General features: G+C 32.0%; 1 non-coding gene across 1 annotated transcript; it reads right to left on the bottom strand.

Moving 5' to 3' along the window:
* Positions 1-6857: 6857 nt before the first annotated feature.
* Smp_tRNA_00196_Gln_CTG.1.1 lies at positions 6858-6924 on the bottom strand. Its single transcript has one exon. It is a non-coding gene (tRNA).
* Positions 6925-7371: the final 447 nt, after the last annotated feature.

Here is a 7371-nt window from a genome sequence, read left to right as displayed (position 1 = left end):
TAAATAAATTAAATGAACCCCTTTTGATTTTATTGTTAAGCAAAATGACGAATCAACTGATTGAATGAATGAATCAGTATATGATTCACATAATTACTTGTATCTATCATTACTAACCATTTATATGTTCAAATGAGAAGATAATATAGAAAACAAAATGAAAGATGAAAAGAATATTTTCTATGAAACTATAATTTCAATATTGGTCAAAATAAATTCATCGACAGATGATGAAAAATTAGTAAATTAATATTGAAGGTGAAATATTAGAAATGAGTCGTAAATGTTTGTTATCATGGGCTGACTTCAGTCAGGCTGGTAGTGAGATACCAATAATCGATGGGAATGAATGATGGTTGAGGATTATCGGGAATGAATTTAAGTTGTAAGTGTAAATCAGTGAATGTTAACTCATTGATCTAAGGTTTAAGTGTTTGCCGTAAAAAAATGATGGTCCTCGGTTTAATCCCTTGTAATGTCTTAGATGTTCACTGTGTTGAGAAGCTACAATCTTATACAAAATATTCGTCTAGTATTTCCTAGTTTCCAATAATTGTTCATCTAAATTCAATCCGTAATGTAAAATTACAAAAGTCAGTAATTTGTACAACCACATATTTTGTAAACTAATGAACTAACTGTAGAAATACAAAAGTTAGACGACAAGTAAATTCTGTCGCAGATTGATTTCCTCCTGCTGATCTTGACCATTTATCTCGGGTTTTATCATTATCATCTAAGTATATTTTTAACTGTTTTTTATAACTGTCCCTTTGATAAGTCTGAAGCCTTTGACAGATTTAAGGTCACTAGATAAAAATTAATTCCATACCTTGATCTCAACATTTATACAAGGTTAAACACATATTTTTTCCTACCATACTCCTAATGTTCAGTTTCTTTTACCTATCCCTCCAACTAATTTTTTTAATGTTAATCTTTAACATCAAACCAATTTATCCCAATGTTCCACAACCTTCAAATGAGTTTTCATCATGTTTTGTATAATCCATTTCAACAATTTATAACCTCTGTCTAGTTTCTATGTCACTTTAAATTATCAATATGGGGATTGATGGAGATTGTGGCATTTTACCAGTCTAATTTATTAGTCAATCTAAAGCTAGAAGTTAAATTGTTAATTTATTCTGTAATGGTTTAGATTTTAAATTATTGTTTCGAACTTGTTAAAAGTTCCATTTTTAATCGCCTAATGGGACTAGTAAATTTTCAGTTTTACCTTTGTTCCTTTGGCCATGCCCCCATAAGCTTCTATCAATAAAAATATACATGATTCTTCATTTATTTCAATTACTTTTATTGTTAATATTATTACTACTACTATTATTATTATTATCAAGTATATTATTATTAATAGCAGTAGCAGTAATGGTAAGAATCTCCGCATATAAATCTCTTTGCTACTATACCTGGTAAGTTTTTACAAACTGTTTACCCATTCAATATCTGCATATGAATGTCTGGAAAATAACTTTTATTTGTATAAAAGATTTCGCTTCTATCTCCCTGTCTGTAGGGCATATGCATATGTATGCATACTTGGTAATAGTTCATGTTTTATAACATTTGTTAATCTTAATTATCAGAGAGAGGGATCTTGTTGGCAATTTGATTTACTTTAATTGAGTGACTGACATATGGAATTGGTTATCTGTTTTTATATACATGTTTGTAAAAATGTTGGGTGTAAGGCTAAATCTGTGAATTCCATACAATGGAAAAGTATAGACAATCTGTACAGGTGCTTTTGATGTTATATATATTCCAATAGACATCTGAGGGGTTCATCATATTTTATATTGTTGTTAGTGTATGTATTTGTACACCTATTACAACTGAGTAAGTATACATAGTAATTAAACGCCTATTTAATGAGGTTATATGTATCATAAAACTGTTGTTATACTCCTACACATAGAAACAGTTAATGTTCACTCTTGTTAGTGTAAGATCGGTGATTCCTTTTTTTGGTATTTATTCTGACGATCGAATTAATAGAAAGGAACATGTTTGTCGATAAACAAACAAGTCTACTAAATAATTTATGTAACTATTCCTTAAAAACCACAACAGTCTAGTAATATTAACTTGGTAATAAAAGTAACATTTATAATTAATTATTGGATTTTTTATTTATTTATCTACCGTTGATGATTTGACAGATTCTGTTACAGTGATATGTGCGTAAATGAACTTTCACCAGTCAAATACTAAACGAATTTACATAATACTGACGTAAATTATGAATTACAACTTAATGTTTCCTGATTTTTCGATAGAAGAATCAAGTTACATATAATTTGATCAGTTTTTAGAAAGAGATAATGAGAAAACCCTGTTGTTATTAATCCGATAGTACCAATGAATGAGATTAAGGGTAATATTGATCGGATTATTCGAAATTGGAAAAGTATAGACGATTGGCTATCAAGTCAATCACTAATTGGCTTGCATGCCCACCGCATACTCTGGAAGTCTTATATTCAATACAAAATGGTTTTCTATGTGTGTTTCTGAAGTTATCTATGCGAAGATGTACGAAGGCTGTATTCCTGACAAGTTTTACATCAGTTGTTCAATAAACCTCGATATGAAACATGAACTAAACGACTAAACAAACATGACATAGATTGCGTCTCGATGATTGGTCATTTTTAAATATCTTAGTAGTAGACAGAATAACCTAGTTGCAACGTCCTAGACTAAGAAGCTGAGTAATTCGATTTCAAATCCACTAGGGAAAATCAGTTTTCTCAAAATTTCAGGTATGCCTTTCTGACGAGTGGCAACTAGTATGACATTTAGAACAAGTAAGCGACCTAATCAAGTTAGTTTCACTATAGTGCTGGAGGTGCCGACTCAGACCAATAACCATATTTCAAGTTGATTGACAGGATTTAATCAGTACGGAAGGGCTGTAGAAATTATTTGGTCACTTCTCAATAAGCTATCCGTTGTAGATAGAAAATATTTCTGAAGTAAACCAATTGCCCAAAATTCGAACCCACTAATTATGAGCAAATATATTCAATGGAATATAAGAAGTAATACATCTAAGTATAATTAACTATAAAAATAAATTACTTAATATTTGGAACAGAATACTCTAAAGTTAAGGATTTCGATTACACTAGATGTTTAAGTCTAATTGAACCATCTATGGTTACAAGTAAACTTCTGCTGATTAAAATAAGAAAAATTGGTTTAGCAAAGAGTTCTGTTTCCGACGAATTTACTTTCAAAGCTGTACAATCGCAAATATAGACTTATTTTTCAAAGTGATAATAATTACAATATTAGTGATCATAGAAAGTTCTGTTGAACATGGTAACAATGAGATAGAATAAACAAAGGCATTAAAACGTTATTTTTAGCAGGGGAACTAATAATAATCTCATTGTTGAGGGTTTAAATAATCCTCAGGAAGAAAGATAAAGAAATTGAGATTGGGAAAGGAAGGCACAGTATGATAGGATAAATTTTATTGCAATAACGTTTAATTGCCCTTGTTTATTCCACGTCACTGTTATCATGTTTAACAGAACTTTCTATGATAACTAATATGATAATTATTATCATTTTGAAAAATATGTATATATTTGCGATTTCGCAGCTTTGAAAATAAATTCCACTGACTAGACAGATTGATCCATTGGAGAATATTGATAACATACTAAAGAATTACGTCAAAAAAGTTATTTGCAACAGATAGAGTTGAATATAAGTTTTATGTTTGATCTATCAAAAACTGTTAATTAAGAAAGCCAGTTGTTTAAATGGTGGAAAAAATAAAGCAAAATTATAAAAACAATCACAAAAGATATTAATAGTTGAATTCATGTGTTGGTGTAAGGTAGACCCCCATTGAAGACCTGGAAGCAATGGACGACAGTTTCGCCTCAACATAAGACTCCTCAGCAGTGCACATTCATGATCCTGCATGCGAGACTCGAACACAGGACCTTCCGCCTCGCGTGCGAAAGCTTGACCTCTGTACCACTGAGCCGGCATCCAAGGTTGTGGATCGCCTGAACTTAAGTATTAACACTATCAGTGGTCTAGAGGCCAAACGTTCGCGCACGAGACTTAAGGTTCTCTACAATCTCCAGAAACCCCCATTCTAAAAATAAATGATATTCTTTTAATTAATGTAATTGAGCGATCAATCGTTAGCTCTCAATATGCTGTACTGGTATGAACTGTAGTTTGTGTAAATACTATATGAAATTCTATTGAAATCCTGAATTGATCCAGGTTAGACTACCATTGAAAACCTGGAATCACTATACAAAATTGTTCAAATGATATTCAATTGAGCTGTATACTGATTAGATATTTTAAAAGGACTTAAGGTTTAAAATGTAGTTCATGCAAATGGTTTTTAATATTTTAATGATATAGAGACACACTATGTATTTCAAGACCTATGAATGTTTATGGGAACAATCACCGGTAAGTATCAATATTGGTCAGTGTTGTATGATAGCATCGCATCTCCTTATAAATACACAGTTATTCAAAGCAAATACATAAAACAAAAAATTGGTTATTTTAGAAAATAGCAAGATACATATTGAACAGAGATTGATGGTGGCTAGCAGTGTAATCCAGGACGTGTGTTTCGTTCTATTTGGGTCTCGTCTATCGGGACTCAGTAACCAATTGGATAATGTGGTGGCGTTTAAAGCGAACGGTTCTGGGTTTGAGTCCTGGGATAGTCATCAACTCTGGGATGCAGGCATATCCAGATGACCAGTTCCAAATAGGAAGAAACGCACATCCTGGATTTCACTGCTAGCCACCCTCCATCTCAGCTTAGAATGCTTGCAACTTAAGGTAATATCAAGGCCAATAAGAGACTGGTTATTAGCAGTCCTAAACATCAATGGGAAGATTTAAACAAAGAATACAAAAATGAATTAGGAGACATGTTACTTGTGTATCTTTATAAAAAAAATTATCTTCTAGATTATTGATTGTATAAATTTATATCACAATGGTTTCAGAAGTTTTGTCATCGATTCTTTTTGTTTTACTCTACTAGAATCATAGCCATTTTGGACAAATTCTTTGTTCATTTTAGGACAACTATTTACATTACACTATATTTATGGAATTCTTCTTTTCGATATTAATTTTAAAAAATGGATGCTATTTTGTGTTGTTTTTTGAAGATAAGTAAGTGTTATACACTGAGTGTTGTGTAACAAACCATCAGATATTATTTTTCTTTAAGGTGGTCAGATGCAGTCAAGATTACAGCTAGACCTTATTGACAAGTTCCAAATAACATGGGACGTTAGACCAGGGTTTCCTGTTTAATACTTCCAACCATCATCTTACAACACAATATTGTGCATACGATAGTAAGTCATTTAGATAATTGACCATTTGGTTGATAGGATTCTATCAGTACTAAGAAGGACTTGATATACGTACAATCGGTTACCACTTAATAGATCAATCGATAGTAAACTATTGATCCGCATTAGGTAAATGAGTAGAAAACACGAGGAAAACATTTACGATTACCTAGTTTATAAAATGATGTATAAGAAATTGAATTAAAATTGTCTTGAGAATAAGAGTTTTAAAAATAATTTTTAAAACCCTGTTTATGCTAAACTTATGGATTTGATTATCAGAAAGGGGTTTTGTAGAGAGTATAGGAATTCAACAATTGAATTCATGAGTCGATTAAAACTGAACCACTATGGAAAACCTGGAAGCATTGCACGGTCGATTTATCTTAGTATAGTACTCCTCAGCAGTGTCCATCCACGATCCGGCTCGCGGGATGCGGACCTAGCTTTAATTGATTCATGAATTCAACTATTATATTATGAAGTTTAGTAATTCAGTGGACAAAAAATAAAAATGTTCAACAATATCAGAAATGTGGAATGGATGTGGTTGATAATGTTGGATGTCGGTTACAAATTGACTTTTTTAATACTATGAATATCAGTCAACTTCAACCAAGTAGTCAAACTGGCGTTATCCTTTCCGTAAGACTTGAGGGTTTCAGTTGCCTCATCTAAGAACAAACAGCTTTCTAATATCCATAATCTTTTATAATCCATTAAATATTTTCAGCACATTATAACAATTCTCTTGAAATGAAAAAGAAATATTATTTGAACTGATAAGTTAAATGTACCAAAATCTGATAATTTCAGGTGGTCAAATGCAGTCGTCAGAAACTTCTTGACTTAGGTTTCGCGGTAGTTATCGCTTAGCCTTTATTAAGATACAAACTTTCAGTCATGTATACTAGACTTTGCACAAACTGCAACAGATCCTATCTTAGATCTGACTTATATTTCAGTAACTTATGAGTTCTTGAGTCGAGGTTAACTACTAGTTGACGCATTCAACTAATCTGTATCTGAATTCTTGAAGTAGTCGATAGTTTCCTTGGTTCATCAAACTACTAATCAATTCTAGAGTTAAAACCTCAGAACTTCCTACTAATAGGATATATAATCATTTAGAGTGGGGAGAAATTTGACCAATGGAAGTAGATCAACTGTTAGGAATGCTTAAAACGATATTTGTTACTACTTATTCTAATAATCTTACATTATGATAAAGAAAAATCAGAAAGATAAAGTCACTTAGTATTGCTTGTTTGAATCTTCCCATTAATGTTTAGGACTGCAACTGGTCAGTCCCTTATTGACATATGTGCATACTGTGAGTATTGCCTCGATATAGCCTTCATTCACAAGCATTGTAAGCAAAGATGGATAGTGACTAGCAGTGGAATCCAGGACGCGCGTTTCTTCCTATTCGGGACTCGTCAGCTGGATGTACCTGCATCTCAGATTTGCTGTTCACTCTGGGACTCGAACCCAGTACCTTTTGCTTCAGACGCCATCGCGTTATCCACTCAGCTACTGAGTCCTGATAGCCACTTGCTTGTCAATGGGATGAGGTTTAAATTCATTTAGTATTGCTTGTTTGGGATGCAGCTACATCCAGCTGATGAATCCCAAATAGGACGAAAAGCGCGTCAAACTGGATTCCACTGATAGCCACTATCCATCTTTGCTCAGAAAGATAAAGGTTTATATAAATTCTTTGTTTCTTTATCACTAAATTAATGGATAATTTCAGAAAATTTATATCCGACAAGCATTTATGATTTTGTAAATATTTCATTACATGTTATCTAACCGACATTGTTCAATAAATGTCATTCAATCATTATTCACATTAATATTATTATATTTATCCAACAACTCGATTACATCTCTGATAGGTTATCCAAATGTATATAGTTGGAATTCTAATTTGTTGTTGTTTTGTTTTTTACTTCCTTATGACATTATTTTATATCAGTTCATT

The sequence above is a fragment of the Schistosoma mansoni genome, chromosome W, assembly GCF_000237925.1.
Source record: "Schistosoma mansoni strain Puerto Rico chromosome W, complete genome".
NCBI classification, from domain to species: Eukaryota; Metazoa; Platyhelminthes; class Trematoda; order Strigeidida; family Schistosomatidae; genus Schistosoma; species Schistosoma mansoni.
Note: the sequence above shows the minus strand (reverse complement) of the source record. Positions and strands in the feature narration are given on the sequence as shown.